Source organism: Engraulis encrasicolus, chromosome 11 (genome assembly GCF_034702125.1).
Source record: "Engraulis encrasicolus isolate BLACKSEA-1 chromosome 11, IST_EnEncr_1.0, whole genome shotgun sequence".
NCBI classification, from domain to species: Eukaryota; Metazoa; Chordata; class Actinopteri; order Clupeiformes; family Engraulidae; genus Engraulis; species Engraulis encrasicolus.
The window spans coordinates 5,456,076-5,475,037 of NC_085867.1; the positions used below are offsets into that span (position 1 = coordinate 5,456,076).

The following is an 18,962-nucleotide window of genomic DNA, read 5'->3' on the forward strand; positions in this document are numbered from 1 at the left end:
CTTTCATATGAGTGACTTCTGAAGCCAAGTGATTAATTGAAAGTCAGGTTATTAGCTGTTATTCCAAACAGATGGGTAGGCGACAACTCTTTTGGAGGCGAGTGTATACAGACACGTATCTGATTGTGCATTAATAGTGGCATTAGTGTATTGTCATTAAAATGCAGTTTTGCTAAGCTGGTTTTTATTTAGGCCATGAATCACGAAACAGTCTAAAGACGGCAGCAACGGAAAGAAAACAATGAAGATAATTAAAGAATCCACAACATGGAGAAGAAAAGCAGCACCACGGCCCATTTAGCTGCAGGCCCGTTTCTAGGATTTTGGGGGCCCTAGGCAAAGGGGTTGTCGGGGCCCTAGGCTATTTTTTTCCGGGGGGGGGGGCACCTGATGGGGCAGTCACGGCACAAGAATTTCTGTTTCGGATGGGCCAGACCATTTTTGGATGGCACTTCAGTCATTGTCACATAGCCTACCATTACAACATAATGTCACAGAATCCATGGAAACCTAGGAACAAACAAGTCACCTTACAGACAGTGTTGTGGCTAGGGCAACACATGCATGAAGGGCAATGAATGCATAAAAAGCAAGCATATGTGTGTACACCAGCATTTTCTGTGAGGAAATGCAATCTAATTATTATGATAACTAGTCCCTACAGTTCATTTTATGAAACGTTATGAAGAAAGACCTGGGCAAATAAAGCCCATTCCATTCAGTAGGCTCATTTGTCATGAAGTAGGCCATAGGCTAATTGAATGTTCAGTTGTTTAACCTCTCACATGAAAGTAGGCCTATATGGCCCAATCAGGTTTTTTTTTTTAACCCTACCACGAAAATCATGATCATTGCACAAATAAAGAATGGTCTAATCTTTCCAATCACTTTTAAAATCTAACCGAGGGTGCTCCATTTGTGCAAAACGAAATATTGACTCATAAAACAATAGGCCTACAGTCCAGAAACTCAAGGCTGAGAAACGAATGAGCAGGCACAGTGGGGGTTTGGGGGGATGTGATATTGGTAAGCAAGAAACCCAATGGGGGTCTCCTCGACAAGATTTTTTTCGTATTGCATCCATCACGCTCTTGAAAATACAATCCAAATGTTGTCTAATATCGCAGCAAACATGAATAGTCTACTGTAGCGACCAAGGATCACTGAACAAGTTAACAATCACCTGCGTTACTCCGTGGTTGACAACGGTGTCAATTGGACCAATATCCCGTTGCCCTTACCTTTAGTTGTCTTGACCGCAGAATGTAGCCTATCCCAGAATGTATCCCAACCTCTGACTGTAATCCACGCGTTTCCACAATCATGGTTCCAAATTCCAAGGTGTAATCCATAGTAATAGCAAGAAAGGCTATTGTGCTACAATTTAGCTATCCCACTCAACGCACTTGTGTGACTCGTGTTATCCGATAGGCATTACATTGTTCATTCATTTCTTCTTGCGTTTGTCCACATCCAAAACAGTTCCGTGTCGGGAAAATAAGCGTTACTGAACAATCAACGTTTGCCCAGTGCTTGTTACAGCACGTGGATTAATGCTTCACCGACGTTTTTGAAAACACAATACACTGTAAAGTGTAGGCTAAATGAAGCACCTTGCTGTCTGTGCGATGTCAACTGGCCTGGGACAGTTTGGTGGTTTGGCAGTACAGAGAGTAATGTGTCGTCTTCAAAATTAACTTGTATTATAAAAGCAACTGTCTTGAGCCAAAATGTAGAGCGTACTGTAGGCTGAACTGGCGTCTGCGCAACATCCAGTGAGAGATTAAGTCGCTTGATTTCCAGTTTGTATTTGCGCTGGATTTTGACGCTTGAACCAATTGGAAGGGGGGCCCCCTCCAGATGGGGGTACTTTGACTGACTAAATTGTCGTTGCGCTGTTTGGCAATTGACATTTTCACGTTGTCGCTGATGCAAACCTATTGGGAGGGGGGCCCCCTCGAGCAGGGGGTATTAGAGAGGCGCTGTTGCTTCCCTCGCAGCAGAGCCCTTCATACAGATGACAGTGCCCTATTGTAAAGCTATTTAAAATCGTCATTGCTGTTGGGTACATAACCTGTCGTCCTTGGGGGCCCCACCTACTCGGGGGCCCTAGGCAACTGCCTACATTGCTTACCTTAACGCAACGTGCCTGTTTAGCTGCTGTGCTGTTAGGACATCAGAGATCAGATGTCAGCACCAGACTGTTTGGGGTACGTCGCACAAGCAGCCCAAACTGACCAAATGGAATAATGTCTGAGATTCTCTGAGCTGTCGATTAGGGGGGGAGGGGGTTGGAGTAAGGGGTGAGGAGGAATGGGAAAGTGTGAACATGCTGTACATTTGGAGAGACATATCAGGGAATCACAGTTTGCTTGAAGGGAAAGTGTTCCATTTTTCGCCCCATATCAATAAAATACCCAGACATGAGTCTGAGTTAAGGGTCTGTACATGTCTGGGTCTTTGTGTGTACTGTATGGGCACATGGCTGTGAATGTAAGCATTGAAGGTCATGTATGTGAGAATCTCGTTTATGTGATTCTCCTCGTGTTTTATTTACTCTTCGGTGTGTGTGTGTGTGTGTGTGTTTCAATGAGCACAGCAAATAAAGCAAGAGAAGCATGGCACTCAATGAAACCCATTGGTTGTGTCTGAGAGGAAATGGCGTGGAACTCACTCTCTCTCTCTCTCTCTCTCTCTCTCTCTCTCTCTCTCTCTCTCTCTCTCTCCCCGTCTGTCTGTGACAGGTATGCATGACTTTCTTTGTGTGGAATATCCGTTTGAAATTGCTGTCTGGTTTTGTCCATGTGCACATTGTTTTCTTTGCACATGTCTGGAGTTGCAATGTTGTCTTCTTCAATGTTTACTTTTCACATGTCTGAGGCTGAAATGATGTCTTCTTTCAAGTTTACTTTATTTTTCTACTCCTCATCGCAGCCTGACTGCATACAGCTCATTGGTTGCATTATAGTGAGAGAGTCGGTGCGTGTGCATGTGTGCGTGCGTTTGTGTGTGTGTGTAGTATATGTGGCTGGGTGGGCAGGTGAGTGCCTACCTTGGGTTGTTTTGTGTGTGTGTGTCTGTCTGTCTGTCTGTCTGTGTCTGAATGTGTGTGTGCGTGCGTGCATGCGTGTGTGTGTGTCTTAGGAGTGCAGACATTACAATATTGTGCCAATGAAAGCCTATAATTAAAGTAGTTTACCTGAATAGCAGACCTCATGCAGAACCTGGCTCTCTGAACAGACACCAAGAGATGGTAGAGGAACCTGTACGTGACGTCTGAATGGTGGGAATGAAAAACAGTAAAAGTTGAAAATTAAATTTATAAGGATTTGAAGGTGTCTTGTGAATTTTCAGATATATAGTGTTAAGTTTTACAGATACCGATTTCTAAATGCACAAAAATTAAAGGCGGGAAGGAAATGCTCACCTAGGGCACCAGATTGACTAGAACCATCCCTGGACTATGGATTTGGCTAATGCAGTGGAACTATTTTCGGTGTTGCCCCAAAGTGCCAGTTTGTCCCCTGCTGTCGCCTTGATGCTCAACACAACACAATACTTTTTGCATGCACGCGCACACACACACACACACACACACACACACACACACACACACACACACACACACACACACACACACACACACACACACACACACACACACGTTGACTCACACAGTGTTGATCCAATGCTGCATGACTCACTTTTGTCAGCTTAATTGCCTAAAAGGTGATCATGCATAACAACAGGCCTTGTTTACCAGACACAGCCTTTTAGCCGCCACGTAATGGATCATTAATTCAAGTGTGGTTTTCCTCAACGCCGGCAAGACGTTTCTCTCTTATTTTCAATGCCAAGGAGACAGCTAGAGATTTTAAATGGGGTTACCGTATTGATTCCAGAGAGTAGAGTGTTAGAGACAGTGAGGGTTACTTCCACTTCAGGGGTTTCTGTTCTTTTTTCTTTCACTTTATGCTGCTGATTGCTGCTGAATTCACACCTATAAATGTATTGCATTCTTCCCTTTTGCACTTTTATATGCAGGTGCATTTACATATGCATAGGCACAGTACGTATATCTGTGTCCGAGATTTTGCCAAGGAGTGATAGTGTGTTGTGTACTCACAGTCTGGTGTGTAATCTGCTTGGTTACATGGCGCTATTCAGACATGTCGCTATTCCGACATTGATGTCTATCGTCTGAATACCGGCACGTTTCCCACTGAAATCTGCCATGTCTGTGGTTTGTGTCTACGTTGCTCAGGTTTTATCAGTTTAGGGAGAGTGCATGCAGTTACCCTAACCCTACTGTGGTTGTGTGTTTTCAAAGAGAATTAGGTCTCTGAAAAATGTATACATCGTTATCTAATCGAGTATCAGCCCATCATGGCTCATATCAGCAAACTATTTTATTTACAAGTTGCCTTGAGCATGTTTTCCAGCAAGCCCAATTAGTAGGTTTTGATTGGCATACCCATGAAAGATGAAATAGGCAGCATAGACAAAACAGCGTTCCCATCTGAGACAGGAAGCCTTAGCGTCTGAGGCATTGGTAGGCAGGTGCGTTCCAATATGCGACCTTGCGTCCTAAACTTGTGCTTGTGGCCTCGTACCAGGAATGAATACGTCGTGATGACATCACTGACAACAACATTATATTTCAATATCTCACAGAAGCTCAATTGTAAAGTAATTTTCTCATTTGCAAACTGGATGGAGAATAAAGAATTGTTCCCCAAAAATTGTTGTGGCTAGGCTGACAGCGGGAAAACTATATTGCTTTCTCCACGGAGGCGGAGCATCAGCAAGTGGAGGGCGCAAGGTTGCATATTGGATTCAGTGAAAAAGAAATAAAGTCTGCAACACTGCTTGTCCACTGTGAATTTATTTTAAAGAGCGCAACGTTTCGACCTTCAGGTCTTCATCAGGCAAAGTATGAACATGGCATTGAGTGGGTCATTTTAAAAACTTCTACAGTCAGCTGATCAGCCAAAGTCCACAGCTGATAAGCTGACAATCACACGATCAATGACAGTGATCACAAGAATGGCTTGATGTCAAACTCTTCGTTAAGACCATCTGGAGACATTGTGTTCAAATAGTGGATCCGAAACGTCTCACGTTGGAGTGATCTTTTTCCTCTGTCACCGCCTCTAGGTGACTTATCCACACATTCCACTATGGTGTCATATTGTGGACAAAAGGTCCACGAGCGCCACTTACAGCACACGCGAGGTATTTTACTCTGCGCGCGCGCGTAGACTCTGTCGCGCGCGCGATTTTGCTCTGCGCGCGCGCGCAAACGCTGCCACGCGCGCGCAAACACCGTCTCATGCGCGAGAGGTGACATGAATTTCCTCACGCGCGCGAGCAGAAATATGAATATTTAAATTATCTCCTCCCACTGGTTAGCATAACAAATAAAGCGGAAGTTTGTTTAGTCCATAGGCCTAATAGTCAAACAGAGAGAGCTCAGACCTCAATTGTTGATAGACTATCGTTGCTACGGTGACTGCAACCGACCACCTTTGAAACTGAAATTAAAGTACTAACGTCAGTTCTGGCCAGGCCATGGTAGTAAAGAAGCTTGCCGCCCTCCCCTTCATCTAATTCCTAATTGATCCAGGTGCATTCCCTCAGCTGATAATCTTTCTTCCCTAGCGATTGGCCACACGGCTTCGGCACGCCTTTTAAATTCTATCCACTTCCTCTCAACTGTATGCTGCTCGGTTTTTGCTGGAGTTGGTGTTGCTGGTCGCTTGTTTTCTTATGCCTAGTTCTGAACACGTTGTTTAGCATTCTCTTTGTCGATATTGTTTCATCTCTGGTAGGCTGCACATTTTTCTTTGAGTTGCCTCGTTAGTTCTGCCTCTGTTCCGATAGGGAGTCCATGATTTCAAAAGTTACGCACCTCAATTTGGACAGTTGATTGTTTTCTCCGTGCGGTGCCGTCCTCTAGGGCGTTAAAACAGATTTTTGTGATGCCTACCCCAGTTTATTTATTTTGCTGGCTGTAGGCCTACAATTTCCCATGCTCTGAGCTTTCGCTGATTTTAACATTACAAACTGCTTCATCACATTCCGCACCTGCGCGTTTGGTGAACGCGCTCTTTCTTTGTTTCCCCCCTCAGCAGTGATAGGCCTACATACATTCGATCTGTTTACAGCTGCAACTGGTGATGGATGTTTGGCCAATGCCATGTTCTGTGCTTTGTCTGCATGTGGCTGCATGTCAACGCTTTCAATGTGTTGCAGAAGTTAATAGGCCCTATAAGTGGCTTAGGCCTTAGTGCCTGTAATTTACATTGTCTCGGGCTTCCCATCTGATCACTTTAAATGCCTCGCACGCCGTTTTTGAATCGCTTTGGTTTCTTGTCATTGTCCACCCTGATGGTAAACAGGATTTTGGCTTGCTGCTTTTTCACCACGCATGTTTCAGTTGCTTACAATATGAATTCGGAATTCTCTGCGGAGGTGAATATTTGATGGTTAACTTGTTGCATTTGCCGTCTGCTGGCGTTTGATATAGGTGCTTAATTGACCTTTGCCATGGGATGATAAATCCATCTTCAATTAACATTCACGTGAAAGTTGTCGCATGGAGTACTGTAGTCTATTTTGCGCTTTGAGTCGCATGGCGGTATAGTGTAGCCTATAGAAATCTGGCGACCCTGTGCGTTAAATTTGTGCTTCGTGCTCTGAAACGGTTCGATTTGAATAGCCTATGCTTCCTTTGTCACAATAGTTAGATAAGGGAGACGTCATGCGATGTGATTTTTTTTTAAATTACAGTAATATGTTTGTTCCACCGTCCTCGCCGGTCACCTGTCACTTTGTAACAAAACCACAGGTGTTTCTAATCGGGCGTGGCTTGAATTGATTGTTGCTGGAAACCGTGCTTTCGGGACCTGTGGTTATTTATTTATTTATTTTTGCATTCTTTTTATTCCGTGACTCTAGCTGTTTATATGCTGGTGACTGCTGCTTATCCGTCTTGTTTTTGGCATTCCTGGTGTTCAACGCATTCCCCTTAAACCCCCTGTGACCATTTGCAGTGTGCTAGCTCTAGGCCTATAGTCTAGATTGATGTGCTCTTTGTATCTACTGCTTCCTGGCTATTCATCTGTTAGTTTTTGGGGAGTTGCAATTAGCATAGTTCTGAGTTGTCTGCAATGTTTGGGATGTTGTCTCTGCTGCTTTATTTTGGCCAAGTTTTGCTAGCTCTGTATCCTATACTAGGATATAATGTTCTAGTGAACCATTGCTTCCTGGCTGCTAGTCTAATTGCTTGCAGTGTGTATAGTCATAGTCCTGGCTGGACTGTGAAGGTATTCTGGCTGTAGTGTGGTCGCTGTTTCACTGACTGCTGGTGCCCTGTTTGTGCTGGTATGTAGTCAGTCCTGCTGTTTTGGCCAATGTAGTGTAAGTATTTTGTCTGGAGTCCGTCATTACTACTAGCAGAGATGCATTGTCTTTATGTTACTGGCTGATGTAGGCTGTGCTGGCATGGCTATATTGCTCATCTGTTAAAGCCTGGTTATATGCCTAACCGTGACCTTGCATGGCTGTGTATCTTTCTGCTAGCTCGGTTTGGTTGTGCAGTAGTGCTTGTGCTGCCTGTATGGCATTATTAGCTCTTCCCCTCATTCCGGTCACTTTGGTTAAACTATCTGCATCGTCAATATCAACTGTAGGCTATTATGTTATGTTGGGTAGTGGTGTGCATGTTGGGTCTTATTTAGCACGTTTAGGCCTCGTCATGCTCATGGAGCCATGTCGTGGCCTCTGCTGGGGGAGGCTGCATCAGTGGTCATGTTGGCCTTTAGTGTAGATCATGTTGCTGTAGTGTAGTGTAGTGTAGAATGTTGCCGTGTCTGGATAATTTTGCTGATTTCGTCTGCTTTTGCTGCCAACTGCATAGTATACATAGGCCTTTGCTAATGCTGTTAGCTTCTGTGGTCTGTTGGCATTGTTTCCCTGTGTAGTCGTGGTGGCACTGTTAGCTCATAGTCTGAATTGGCTCTGCTTGCTCGGCAAGTGTACTCAAGTGTTGCTCATGTTTTGTTAATGGTCGCCTGTGTCGCTTCGTAGGATGGTAATCGTGCTGTCTGGCTAATGTTCGCCCTGTGAGCATGTTGACTCTGTTGTTCATGGTAGCATTGATTGCCCTGAGTAGTCCATGTGCTGCAATTGCTATTGGCTCATACTCTGTCTAACTACAGCTGGCTCACATATAGTTTAACTGCATTGGGTCCTGCGCCTGCCTCCAGTCATATTATCTATATGCTGTCAGATCTGATGGATTGTATTGTGCAGCTACCGTAACTGCAGTGGGCTCACTTGGTTTAGTCTAGCGGCTGCTTCATTGGTCGGTTTAGTGTCTAGCCAGCGGCTGCCTGCTCATATTGTTTCAATGTAGCTTCTGCTGACTGTCGCCATCTCTGGTCTCCTTGCTGCTCTCGGATTTACCTACAACTGTATCTGTCCATCATTCTAGCTATTGGTTGCCATCATGGAGGCCCAGCTTATTGTGTGCGGTCATGTGGTCCTTGTCAACCTGCTGTTTTTTTCCGGATCCTAGAGTAGCACTGATCCTGTGTGGGTGTTCAGGCCATGTTAGCAGTGTTCTCTATGTTGACGCGTCTAGATGATGTAGTGATTTCGCTGTCACCTTGTGCTGCCAATTGCATATTCTATAGTCCTTGTCAATCAGCTGCCGTTCTGGGCTCTGGAGTAGAGCGGCACTGATCCTAAAGAATCAGCCCATTTACTGCTGCCCGGCCGCCTAGTCAATTTTTATGCTGCCTGTACGCCTAGTCTATTTGATGCTGCCCGCTACCAGAGACAGCCTGCGTAAGAGACGGAGCACTCAAAAAGCCTTCCATAGGAACGAACGAGAGCATTTGGCTACGCAAACATAGCGCTGGCCGGCGTCCCTCCCACCTGTCCGGTAACGAGAGCCAATTGCTTGCTGAGCTTTACCAATCATCTTGCCTAGTCCATTTTGCCGCTGCCCGTCCACCTAGCCCATTCACTGTTTTATTTATTTATTTATTTGCATAGTCCTTTTTTGCTGCTGCCTGTCCACCTGCCCATTTTGCTGCTGCCCGCTACCTAGCCCATTTGGCTGCTGCCTGCCGCCCAACCCATTTCTGCTGATGCCCACCTTGCCCATTTATTTATTAGCCATCCTAGCCTTAGTGCCTCCAGTCTGTGTACTTTATCCTAATGACTCCCAGCCAAGTCTATTTAACCACTGTTGACGCTCTATTTCTCTATGTGCATCTGACTGTCCAACAGCTGGCCTTGTCTTTAATCCTACCTAAAGTCTATTTTACAGCTGGTGATGAGGATGCTGCCAACCCCAAATTGTTAACTGCGGCCAACTTATTGGTCATCTAGTTACATTTTATCCTTTTGGCTGGGGTCGTTCATTTCACCTGATTTCTACTGGCCTATTTAACTATCTACCGGCCTATCTAGTTTTCTCTTTCGCTACTGCTGGGCAAGTTTGTATTTTTGCTGCTGCCTGGCTATGCCCTATTGCTGCTGCTGTGCTCCTAATATAACTGCTGCTAAACAAAACTTCTGCTAGTCTAGTCTGGTTAATAGAAATCTGCCTATTCCAGTTAACTTGACGATTTATGCCACATTTAGCCAATGACTGGCCCAGACTTCTTGATTATACTTACTACTGGCATAGTCAATATGACTGCTCCTCTGATCACATGCATGATTTACTCTGGACTAGTGCATGATGTTTTTTGGGGGGGATATCTAAATTCGACTGCTCAACCAATCCTCTCATTTTAACTGACCTTGAGAGGATTACCAGGTATGGAATTCTGCTGCCTATGCACGCTACCTACGGCCGGACGTGTGCGCCATTCTTAATGCCCAGAAGCCATGTCCCCTGCTGCCCCTGGTGGTAACCAATAAGTGTCAGCATCTATGCGTCGTGCTGCCCTCTGCTGCTGCTATGCCCGCCCACCCCCCTGCCTTTACCAAATTTAGTTCCAAATTTAGTTTTAGATATTTGGTTTGGGGGGCTTATTTCTATAGCTATGACATCCTCTCATCGTATTCGAGAGAGGATTACCAGGTATAGTCTGTTTGGGGGGTTATCTCTCGCCCTGTCCTGCTGGGGTGAGAATTCCCTAAACTGCTGCTGCCCCCTGACTAAATGCTTTTCCATACTGCTCATGGAAATAGGGGGGTTCCTCCGAACAGAGCTATACCGCCAAATGTAATTCATAATTTCAATAAAAGAAATTGCATTTATATTCTTCTCTTGTGTTTCTTGACTGAAATGGTTCTGACAGAAATTAAAGTACTAACGTCAGTTCTGGCCAGGCCATGGTAGTCAAGAAGCTTGCCGCCCTCCCCTTCATCTAATTCCTAATTGATCCAGGTGCATTCCCTCAGCTGATAATCTTTCTTCCCTAGCGATTGGCCACACGGCTTCGGCACGCCTTTTAAATTCTATCCACTTCCTCTCAACTGTATGCTGCTCGGTTTTTGCTACCCACCACCTCCCCTGCTCCACCTTGTCGTGTATGATGTGACATGTTCTCTTGTCACATCGCTTGGCTCTGTTCATGGGGGTTATCTCTCGCCCTGTCCTGCTGGGGTGAGAATTCCCTAAACTGCTGCTGCCCCCTGACTAAATGCTTTTCCATACTGCTCATGGAAATAGGGGGGTTCCTCCGAACAGAGCTATACCGCCAAATGTAATTCATAATTTCAATAAAAGAAATTGCATTTATATTCTTCTCTTGTGTTTCTTGCCTGAAATGGTTCTGACAGAACTGAAACGCAACTCACGGCTGCTGCTGACAAGGGCATTCACCTCTTTATTCGTAAACCCATTTAATTTTTTGGTGGATGAAAACATTGTGTCAATATGCTATGTCTATGTTCGCCTTATTCACCCGGAACGTTCTAAAGACGTTGAGGGGTACACTTCAGGGGTACATTCGGCAACGCACCAGCTGTCATGCCGCCTCACTGTTGTGTGCCCAAATGTTCGTCCTCAAAGAGAAAAAAATCCTACCGTGGACAGACTTTCCACCGTTTCCCCAAAGAGCAGGCACTTCGCCGTGAATGTATAAATCACATCAAGAGGGATCCTGGTCCATATTTCAAGGTAAGATGCAAAATTATGTTCAATCATACGCATTAGCTAGCACAAATAAGCTAGCTCGCCAAACTTGTCATGACTCATGTAGCCTAATGACGCGAATGCCTCGGTGAAATAAAAAAAATATGAATGTGTAATTACACAACGCTACATTTATATGATATTTCCAGATCGCTATTTCAAGATTAGGCTTTTAATTGTGTGGTAAGCGATCCGATGGCCACTGATTTTGTGCTACCAGAACCAGTAGCATAGGCCTTCCCTGATTGTCGCTCCCAACGCAGGACGCTCCCCGGTCAGCTCGCTCCCACTAGCCAGACTATCGATCCCACCGCCATATAACGGAGCTAGTTATCTTTTTGATGTTAGTTTTTTGTTTCTAACCCTAACCTTAACCATAAACCTAAATTGCTTGTATGTGGCAGTGTATGATAATACGTGAAATATAATCGGGTGGGACTACACGTCCGGGAGTGATAGAAACACCTGGGACTACACGTCCGGGAGCGATCTCAGTTGGGAGTGTCCATCTACCTCCCGGCCTACTTGTGCCAAAATCAAGTTGTTTTGCTAACGAACTAAAATGCATACCCTGGTATTTATGGTTACAGATCAACGCTGAGACCAAGGTTTGCTCTGAGCACTTTGAGAAGCAGTGTTTTGTAAAGACCGCCCGTGGTATCACAAAGCTTATAAGGATGCCGTGCCAACTTTGTTCGCCTGGACTTCAGAGAGGTCAAAGAGGAGAATCATCATTCGCAGACCGAGGTTAGTTTGTTCAGTCAATATTCAACTGACATGTGTTTAGCAACCCTCTAATAATAATAATAATAAACTGAGAATAGTTCGCCATAGGAATAGCCTACATTTAAATTTAGACAAGACTGGAGAATTAATGTATGTGCTGGAGATAATTGCACCGTTCCGCGGTGTCTCATTCAAATGAATGGCAAAGTAGCATGCTAGCTTTGGCTGTGGGGAGGGTTTTGAACAGGACTGGCCGCGCACGCCGATGCTGTCAGTGTGAAGCAGAGAAAAACACGCCGGCCGCGTTCGCCTTGGTATGTTTTGACCCCTTACATATCGCACGAAGCAAAGCGCTCAGGCCTGGGCAGGTTGCCGTGGCAACGCTTCGCACAGCCCTGGCTGGTAGAGCTGTGAAGGATTTTGAATGCCAGGCAGCCAGTAGGGTACAGGGTACAGTACAGGGTAAGCTCGCTTTTATGCTGTTATTGAGAATTTGATTGAATGAGCAGGCGTTGTAAACTATTCTATGCATCAAAAAGCCCTATGTTCTGCGCAGTGCTCCTCCCTCCGAGTCCAGTGACGTTTTAATAACTCACTTTTCTAAAGTTTTAACTTGGATTTCTGTCACGTTTAAACGCCACCGCTCCTGGATCTCTCTCTATGCTGTGCCCTGCCTAGTATTTCTGAGTCCCCTGAAATAGGCTGTCTGCATTCTCTTTTTTAATGCACTGGGCCCTTTCTTTCAAATTAGTCAGTTCGTTTCAGATCTTGTCATTTCTGCTATAGGTGACTGCTCAAGATGTGGCTTCCTGTAGTTCAGAGATAGTTTTCAAAACTGCCTCAAGCTTATGTAGTAGTGTTAAGAATAAACAGGTGTGGAACATATGGCCTATATTTGAATAGTTGTGGGAATAACTGTGGGAACATGGAGCAGCAAGAATAAGCTGTGGGATCAATGGGCTGCGGGAACATAGAGCAGCTGACCCCCAACAGGGTCTTCATGGTTGTATGACCTGAATACATTTTCAAAGCGGAGCCAGAGGATGCGGACTTCTACTCTTTTCCACTATTAGACGCGCCTTTGTCCTGCACCTGGCCTCAGCGAGGTGGGATGTGCATACTCTTACTTTTATAAAAATGTTGTATATTGACCACTAATTCTGTGCATGCTGTCATACAGAGATGATGACCCATTCCTGAAGTTGGACGCCAGAATGCAGGAAGGTGCTGTTTAAGAGCCTAGGTAGGTATTTGCTCTCAAGACACTTGTCTGCGACAATTTAGGAAACACTGTCAAAGTGTGTGAATGACGAAGACCAGCTTACAATGTTTTCTCTTCTCTTTTCTTTTGTTTCTGTGCTGTGTGGGACATGTTTGACATGTAAATAGACCACTAGGCTAGTTGGATGGATTTATGTTGATTATAAATACAAGTCCTTTAGTAGGCTAGTAGGCTAACTAATTAATGCGAGCATGACCTACTGTGTCATGCTAAACACGCAGGAAGCTGGGCATTCTTGGCGACTCTGAGAACTATAATACAGGCCAAGTCGTCATTGTTATAAGATGGTAATAACATCATCAAATATTTGCCCTGTTGAATGGATGTACGTTTTTGTGTCACATCCTGTTGATGCTAAAATTACGTGCACTGTTACATCAAGATCCATGAACTTGTCAGCAGTGCAGCCAGCCTTCTTTCTATGGTCGTAATGTAATCGTTTACAGCTCTCGAAATGAGCAGACAGCTCAGCTGCTTGGTGCATACTCTTACCAATCGGTCTATATTATTCCCTCTTGCATTATTTATTTTCAGGCGGTGGAAGAAGCACTTGCAGGTATGCTACCGACCAGGCTCCTCAACATCAATCCGAGACGGAAGATGAACCGGGATGAAGCAGTTAGATTGAGGTAAACATCTACACACCCCTGTTCAAATTCCAGATTTTGTTACGTACAAAAATGACAGAAAACAAACTTAAAGCTTTAAAAGGAAAGAATAGAAAATAAAAAAACTTCTATCTACATCGTTGCATAAATATGCACACCCTTAACCTAATACCTTGTTGCAGCACCTTTGGCTTCTATTACAGCACTCAGTCTTTTTGGGTAAGAGTCTATCAGCATGGCAAACATAGAAGTGACAATATTTGTACACTTATCTTTGCAAAAGTACTCAAAATCTGACAGATTGCGAATGCATCTCATCTGCACAGTCCTCCTCAGATTGCCCAACAGATGTTCCGTGTCATACAGGTCTGAACTCTGTCTGGGTCTTCCAAAACCTCAATCTTATTCTAATGAAGCCACTTTTTGTTGATTTTTGGCATTTGCCTAAAAGTAATTGTCGTTCTGAATGATTAAGGTAATCCGCATCATTACCTTTCTAACAGGGGGCAGTATGTTTTATGCCACTACAATGGCCCCTGTGGAACTGTTCTAAATTCCAACCTCCCAGTTACAGCTGAAGAACGATAATCACATAGCATGATGCTGGCACCTTCATGCTTCACTTTACGCTTGGTGTTACCTTGGCAATGAGGTGTTGTTACCTTTTGTAATTATGTCCAAAATGTTAAACCTCGGTTTCACCTGACCATAATACGTCTTCCCACATGCATTTGGGAGATTACAGAAATATTTTTTGCAAAATGTACTCCACCAAGATTGAACTTTTTGGTCATAATTCGAAAGGGTATATTAAGGGTTTTTCCTCACCCCTGATGCCACCAGGGGCCGCACCTGAGCGCCCGGTCTCTGTGTGACTGTCTATGACTTATGATAGGCCCAGCCACTATGGACCTTACACATCTAAGAATCCTGGTCCTAACCTACGTTGACCTTATGACTCTACATTCTCTGTCTATCTCTTCTTCCTCTGCCTTCCTGCTTTTTCTGCCTCTCCTCTATACCTCTCCTTTTAAATCTATCTCTAACAATGTTTTTTCCCATTTGTTAAGCACTTTGAGTTACATGCCTTGTATGACACAGTGCTATACAAATACAATTATTATTATTATTATTATTATTATTTGGCAAAAAACATCACCCCAATAACACCATACTTAAAGTGAAGTATGGTGGTGGGAGGGTTCTTTTGTGCTGTTTTTCTTCAGCTGTCACTGGGGCCTTCATTAGGTAGGAGGCAATTATGAACATTTCCACAGGGGCTGTGGTAGTGGCACAAAATCTTCGCCCCCCTGGTAGAAAGGTGAAGATGCAGAGGAACTAATCTTTCACAACGACAATTTCCCTAAGCGCACACCTAAATCTACTAAAGACTTGCTTCACCAAAATAAAATGGAGGTTTTGGAATGGCCCAGATTGGGGGCCTTGTTGGGTGATCTGAGGAGGACTGTGGGAGATTGCACTCGCAATCTTTCTGATTTGGAGGGCTTTGCAAAGAGGGGTGAACGAATATTCAAGTGAAAAGAGAAGTCCGCGACACTGCTTGTCTATTTATTATTTATAAATAGACAAGCAGTGTCGCGGACTTCTCTTTTCACTTGGATTTACTCTCATTGTCCTGCACCTGGCCCATCGAGTGGGATGTGCACACATCTACTTCTCTGAGGGTGAACGAATATTGCCATATTAATGTGTGCCATGCTGAGACTCTTACCAACAAAAGACTGTGCTGTAATGAAGGCCAAATGTGCTGCAACTAAGTATTAATTTAAAGGTGTGTACATTTTTGCATTGCATTGCATTGAATAATAGTTTAGATTGAAGGAGGGAAAAGCTGTGAATTTATTTGTCTTTCTGTAGCCTAGAAATCTAGACGCCCCTAGCGACCGCAAATTGAATTTGCTCCCGGGGGCAGTCTAGCGGACCCCGGTCGTTTTGCGAGGCTGAAAGTTATCCCATGACGGGGCCAATCAAATCGCGAGGGGGGCCGGGCTACCTAGTAAACAGGAAACTTTCTAAGAAGAAGCATGGTGTCCGTCCGTGCTACGTACAGCACGAAAGTGTTTACTTAATTTAAAAAGCCTGGATGATAATACATTTCGTGGCTGACATGGATTGATGTAATAATACACCATGAACTTATGGGGCACAAATAGATCTCAACACATTACCATTTGATCATTCGATGTTTTAAACTAGCTCGGTAAGCTAAGTTGAGCATTTTACAGAACCAGATAGTCACACGTTATTATCAGACCACTACTGTAGGTGTAGAATGAAATTGCTGCCCCAATTTCTAACAAGACACATGCCATTAAAAACGAGACATTTGGGAGCTTTGGAAGTCTTTGAGTAGCTTACTAAATAGATGGGAATGACACCGAGTCTACCAAGCTAGTGGCTAGCTAACCTGTCGTCAACAACACAGACCTAGGTATCCAGGTTAGGGTTAGGTTAGGGTTAGTCTTAGAAAAAAAAAAAAACTAGGGTTAGAAACAAAAAACTAACATCAAAAAGATAACTAGCTCCGTTATATGGCGGTGGGATCGATAGTCTGGCTAGTGGGAGCGAGCTGACCGGGGAGCGTCCTGCGTTGGGAGCGACAATCCGGGAAAGTTATGGGTAGCTGGCTAGCTAACGCCGAACATGCCATGTTGACAACAATCATAAATATAACCATTTAACAAGCCCCAAATTGCTCGACATTTTGCTGATTGATCAAGGAGGGTCATGTGGTTGAAAACGAGGCATTTTTGAACTGTATAAGTGAAAACACGATTTATTAGGAAACTTGTTTGTGGCTGTGGTCATCACACGAATTCACTGCTACGACGGCTGGAAGTTGCCGCTTCACCTACAAAGAGGCCCTCGCTAGTGGCTAGCTAACCTGTCGTCAATAGCAGAGCTAGGTATCCAGCCTTGTATTATATGCCTGCCCCAAATTCTAATAAGATCCATGTCATTAAAAACGAGACATTTGGGAGCTTTGAAAGTCTGTAAGTCGCTTACTAAATAGATGGGAATGACACCTGGTCTACCGACCTAGCGGCTAGCCATGTATTAGTTATGGGTATACAGCTAGCTAGCTAACACCGAACATGCCATGTTGACAACAATCATAAATATAACCATTTAACAAGCCCCAAATTGCTCGACATTTCGCTGATTGATCAAGGAGGGCCATGTGGTTGAAAACGATGCATTTTTGAACTGTATAAGTGAAAACACGATTTATTAGGAAACTTGTTTGTGGCTGTGATCATCACACGAATTCACTGCTACGACGGCTCGAAATTGCCGCTTCAACTACAAAGGGGCGTGTCGCGTGTACGAGACAGCTGTGACGTTACACAGAAGTGTGTGGGGATTGGTTGTTTGCCATCCAATTGCGTGACGTTGAGTGCTGAAGCAACCGTTTATCCCGCCCACACTGCTGCCCAGCTCTCCTAGACCCTGGTACAGCTTTTTGCTGTACGGGTCTGGCTGCGCTAGGCTAGTCTTTCTGTCATTTTTTTACATCACAAAAACCTGACATTTGAAGAGGGGTGTGTAGACTTTTGGGAGCCACTGTACATGTAGAAATTATGTGTTCATATCACTAACCCTCTTGGTTTAGCACGATAATGAAAAGAACTGTGAGCAAAAATGTGGCTAGCAGAAAACCAGAGTGGCTAGTGACTTGGGAAAACCACTAGCCACTGTGGCCGGAGAGCAAAACATTATAATGTCAAACCCTTGTCTGTACCCAGACATGGGTTCTACCAGCTGTACGGATACCCAAACACAGCCTGTCACATCGTATGCAAAGCGCAAGTCTGAATTAAATTTTCTAAACACATGTACCTAAAAAGTGGACCACAGTCACCATGTAGTTTGAATACTTTTACTTGAAGGAGAGGATTGTGCACATCCCAGAGAAAGGTGCAGTACGAAGGTCAACTGTAGTTTTCAGAGTGAGGAGTTTGCACACTTACAATCCTTTTTGTTGCATTTTATTTTTTCATGGCAGGATAACGTTTCTACCTCAACAGTCTTCTTCAGATTCTCAGATTCAGATTTTTCATTGTTTTTGGACAAGTTGGGTAAGACTGTATTATGTGCCAGTGCTTGAGTATTACCTGTTTGATTTCATTTGCCAACAATTAGAATTATTTTACTCTGTCTGGACAAGATGTAGAAAACTACTACTGACCGACAGTGATATGTCATGTTCTTAATACTGTATATCCGGTCATTACAGACAAGGCGGCCGGAAACTTTGATGACCTCAATGACACTGGCTAGGTGAAGGACATCAAGAAAATGGCATCCGGTCACCAGACATCAGCTCATAAGCCACAACGTCATCAACCATTTTGCGCCAAAAATGAAGCCGTTCACATACCATGGCATCCTAAGCAGGTAATTTCATACCTCTCAGTAACCTCAGAATGTTGCTGGTGAAGGAGAACATCCCGTTCAATATCAATATTAACAGAATAAACAAAATCATCACTTCCCATAATTTCTACCACATGTTTCAATAGGCAGCACCACACTACTGTGCAACAGTGAGAGAGAGCGGGCAAGGACAAGTAAAACGGACCTACACTACAGCAAGACTTTGACACTTCTCCACGTGAGAGGCAGCCATCGCCCCCACCGTTGAGCAGTGTGTACCCAGTACCCCCAAAAGAGGAGATGATCCGACGCCATCACAGCCGATTTCCAAAATTGTACACCAAACTCTGTATGGGCGTGTGTGTGTGTGTGTGTGTGTGTGTGTGTGTGTGTGTGTGAGATATTGTAAAACTTTTCAGTCCTTCTTCTATACTATACAGTGTATAAATATACATGTGAAAACCTAAATATGCATTAAAAACCATTACTGAGGTTAAGAAATGCATTATAACAAATACATCTGATTCAGGTGTACTGTACATTGAAATGTCTTTATTTGCCACAAATACATCACATCCTGGAAACCTGTACAATGTGTGGATTCAAAGGTCTGGCACAGGATTGCAGTGGAACCCAAACATAGCCTAGGAACTCCCACATAGCGTATAGGAACTCCCACGCCATCTCACCAACTGCCGATATGCAGTATGCCTGAATTTCCTGTACAGCAAAGAAATGTAGAGATTGTGCCTTCATCGAGAATAGGTCATTTGGAATCACAACAATT

At 44.2% G+C, this 18,962-nt stretch overlaps 1 long non-coding RNA gene across 4 annotated transcripts; it reads left to right on the forward strand.

Annotated features, from left to right (window-relative positions):
• The first annotated feature begins 10,885 nt into the window (after positions 1-10,885).
• LOC134458742 (uncharacterized) lies at positions 10,886-18,750 on the forward strand. Of its 4 annotated transcripts, XR_010036617.1 has the most exons (6): positions 10,886-11,146; positions 11,752-11,908; positions 13,068-13,130; positions 13,704-13,798; positions 18,036-18,196; positions 18,322-18,750. It is a non-coding gene; the product is annotated as an uncharacterized LOC134458742 (long non-coding RNA). The 4 variants fall into 4 exon arrangements; XR_010036618.1 differs by lacking the exon at positions 10,886-11,146 and having other exon boundaries at positions 11,567-11,908; XR_010036619.1 differs by lacking the exons at positions 10,886-11,146; positions 11,752-11,908 and adding an exon at positions 12,243-12,349.
• Positions 18,751-18,962: the final 212 nt, after the last annotated feature.